Below are 4,299 nucleotides of genomic sequence, written 5' to 3'. Positions count from 1 at the left end.
AGCTGTAGCAGGATTAAAGCTTGCTAACTGTTTCTTTATATCTATTTCTTCCCTCTAAACTTAGCGTCATTTCGTAGGGCTAACTCCTGAATTTCTAACTCTTTCTCCTGCCTTCTAAGTTGTAACTGAAATTCTCTCTTTCTTTTCTGCCTGTAGTTGCATTTGTTTTCCTGTAGTTGCATTTGTCTTTCTTGTTCTCTCTCTCTAGCTTCTTTTTCTGCCTGTAGTTGCATTTCTTTCACTTCCTTTTCTGCCTGTAGTTGCATTTCTTTCACTTCCTTTTCTGCCTGTAGTTGCATTTGTTTTTCATGCATCCGGTATTCTAGTCTAAGCTTCTTAATTTCCCATTGACTTATTCTACTCTTATCCTGTTCTTCCTGGGGACTGTGTATTATAGTCCTCGTAGAGGCTGACATGGGAGTTAACTCTTCTATGGCATTTCCTTGCAACTGACCTTCTTGCACTAGATGTTCAACAACTACATTCTTAATGACCTCTTTAGTCATCTGAGACGTGATGGGAACATCAAAATGTTTAGCGATGGTCTTCCATTGGTCCTTCTTGATATTAGCATCTTTAAGTTGTTCCAGAGAAGGGTCGGCACAAAAATCTTCAACGTTAAACTGAGCGGAAGCCATATTAAATAGATGTTAAACCACAACAAAAAAAAAAATGATAAGCGAATTACTTAAGTGAGGAACTTGGCAGAGTGATAATAAAGGCAACCTTGAAATTACCTAGATTATACTTAAGTAAACACTTATGAGTACAATCACTAATGAGGGGTAAACTAGAGAGTTACGGCATTAAGAGGGATCCGGATTACTCTAGTTACGAGACTTGAGAGTGAGGAGCGAATTGTACTGAGACTTGTTATTGATAAGGAGGCGGATTAGTCTGAGAGACTAGTTAAAATGGCCGATTCTAACTAGCGAGAAAAATGATCCGCGAAGTGAGGGATTGAGGGTTCGCATGAACATATGATGATCCCAACACTTGGATAACACTTATTACACACCTGCCTATGTGCAAAAATAGAGATAAGTGCTATCGGTGAACACGCCTTTCTACCTGGTTTCCTGCTCTACCACTGCTATGCGATACCAATGAAAGTCACGAAGCACGTTTAACCCAAAAGGAGCCACTTGATCGCACAAAGGTAAATTTAAACCACACGCAGAGTAAGTCACAGAAAAAAACACATCAAAGTCACAACACCACAGAAACACAAGCAATCACAGAAAAAAGTCACTGGAAAAATGGAACACTGAACATGGGTTATAATGGTCCTGTCACGGTCGCCAATTGTTACGTTCACCGGTTAAACTGGTAAGATTGGCATCGGGGAGCCGGTGAACAATAACAATAAAAAAAAAACACTGCAGGTTCAACTGGTGAGGAAATGCAAAGGGGTCACTTTAAAAAGCTATTTTAATAACCCATAATGAAATTGACACATATATAACAAGAAACATGAAACACAGATATATAACATGAAACACAGGAAAATGACATACACATATACATATAACACAGTAATAAATACAACAATAAAGAACCCAACTTAATACCTAACAATAATCCTAATCCTATATAGAGGCAATGTGGAAAACACGGACGAGGGGAAGTGATACTTATGCGGTGTCGCAGTGGTGAAATGCTGGGTGATGGTTGATCCCACGGTAGACCCAAGAGGCGTTGTGTTCACTGGTTGAGGCTTGGATCTCAACTTCCAATCCAGAAAACCAAGAGCTGGCTCAACACTTTCGGTTGAGTCGAAAGGGGCCGCGTGAATCCAACTTCGGGACAGTAGCGGGGCTTCATGAAACGGTGACGTGGAGGGTTCATGAGACGGTGGCGTGGAAGGTTCACGAGACGGTGACGTGGAAGGGAGGCGGAGAGGTGGCGAACGAGGTAACAAGCGGAGGAGGTGATGGTAGTAATGTATGTTACGGGCGGGCCGTAACAAGAAATAAAAGACAAAATCATTGCCCAGAAAAGAAACGAGTACGTCAAGATTCTCAGAATGGAACAAAAAAAACTATGAGAAGGATATAGTGGATAAATATAAGGACCAGCCAAAATTGTTTTACATGTAAACAGCGAGCTGAAAAATAAAGGAGAAATAAGCAAACTAAAATACAATAATGAAACGTACGAAGACCCAGAAGATATGGCGGGAGTAATGAACAGCTGCTTACAGTCAGTCTCCACCAGAGAAAGCGACTTCCAATGTCAAACCCGAGTGGAATTAACTGATGGTGTTTGTGAAATACAAGTGTCAGTAGAAGAAATAAGGAAAATAATGGAAAAACAAGATTTAAGGAAAGCCTCAGGTCCTGATGGAATGTCAAACTGAATTGTAAAGAAATGCAGTCACCAGTTAGGAGATTGGAAAAGAGCTGATATTGTGCCCATATTCAAATGAGGAAATAAGGAGGATCCATTAAACTACAGACCAGTGTCATCGACCAGTGTAATATCCAAAAAATGTGAAAGGATAATAAAGAAGAAATGGATGGAATATCTGGAGTAGAAAGGTATGTTGACATATATATACAGTATGGATTCAGAAGAGAAAGATCATGTGTCACAAATTTAATGATCTGCTCAAGAGTGGTTGACATGTGCAAGAAAGAGATGGCTGGGTGGACTGCATATTCCTAGATCTACAGAAGGCATTTGACAAGGTCCCTCACAAAAGGTTACTGTGAAAACTTGAACAAAATGGAGGACTAAAGGGAGGACTTCTGAAATGGATGGGTGAGTTTCTAAAAGACAGAGAAATTAAAACAATTATAAGAGATAAAAAAGAAATAGGCCTGGAATAGAGTCATAAGTGGAGTTCCGCAGGGGTCCATATTAGCACCAATAATGTTTGCGGTGTATGTGAACGATATACCAGAAAATATAGACAATTACAGTCCGGGAATTTGCTTTCGAGTGGGTTTTTTTTTTTTTTTTTTGCCACCAGCTAGTTTCCCTCCTGCATAAAAAAAAGTCTGTTTGCAGATTATGCTAGATTAATGAGGAGGATGAATAGAAAAGAAAATTATGAGGCGCTACAACAAGACTTGGATAAAATAGCGGAATGGTCACTCACATGGAAAATGGAATTTAATACAAAAAAGTGCAGCATATTAGAATGTGGAATGACCAAAAGAAGGTCGAAAAGAGTTTACTCATTTGGGAATGAAGAAATTAAGAAGCGTGAAGAAAAAGACCTATGAGTAACCATTGTGGATAACTTGTCACCAGAAAAGCACATTGATAGAATTACAGGAAATACCTATGAACTTTTGAAAAATATAAAGGTGGCACTCACTAACATAGATAAAGATATGATAAAGAAACTGCTAATGACTCTAATACGCCCAAAATCAGAAAATGTAATTACAGTATGGTCACCGAACAAAAAGAAACATAAGGAAACTAGAGAGAATACAGAAGGGAGCAACAAAGCTTCCCCTAAGTTTAAGTGAACGATCATATGAAGAAAGGTTACGAATACTAGGTCTTACAACCTTAGAACTGAAAAAGGAAAGAGGAGATCTAATAGCAGTGTACAGAGCAATGAATGGACTAAAAAAAAAAAATAGATAGAGAAGACTTACTAATCTGGGACAACAGTGACACAAGAGGACATGGAAAGAAATTAAGAAAGGACAACTGCTGGAGAGGTATAAAATAAGTTCAGCTTTCCACAAAGATGTGTAGAGGTGTGGAACGGTTTTGATAAAAGTCGTTGAAGCAAGGACAATCAATAAGTTCAAAGAAATGTTGGATTTGCATAGATATGGAGATGGAACAGCACGAGCATAGCTCTTTTTCTGTATGTTACAACTAAGTAAATGCAACTATAGGTAAATACACACGCACACACACACTCATACACAACCATACACGCCCGGTAACTCAGTGGTTAGAGCGCTGGCTTCACAAGCCAGAGGACCGGGGTTCGATTCCCCGGCCGGGTGGAGATAATTGGGTGTGTCTCCTTTCACGTGTAGCCCCTGTTCACCTAGCAGTGAGTAGGTACGGGATGTAAATCGAGGAGTTGTGACCTTGTTGTCCCGGTGTGTGGTGTGTGCCTGGTCTCAGGCCTATCCGAAGATCAGAAATAATGAGGTCTAAGCTCGTTCCGTAGGGTAACGTCTGGCTGTCTCATCAGAGACTGCAGCAGATCAAACAGTGAAACACTCTCTCTCTCTCTCTCTCTCTTGTACACGTACAAGGTAAGGAACATTATTTTGCCAACGAGCCTCACTCAAAGATATAAACATACATGTGATGCTATTA

This window comes from Portunus trituberculatus, chromosome 29, assembly GCF_017591435.1.
Source record: "Portunus trituberculatus isolate SZX2019 chromosome 29, ASM1759143v1, whole genome shotgun sequence".
In the NCBI taxonomy this organism is placed as follows: Eukaryota; Metazoa; Arthropoda; class Malacostraca; order Decapoda; family Portunidae; genus Portunus; species Portunus trituberculatus.
This window is presented reverse-complemented; position numbering follows the sequence as displayed.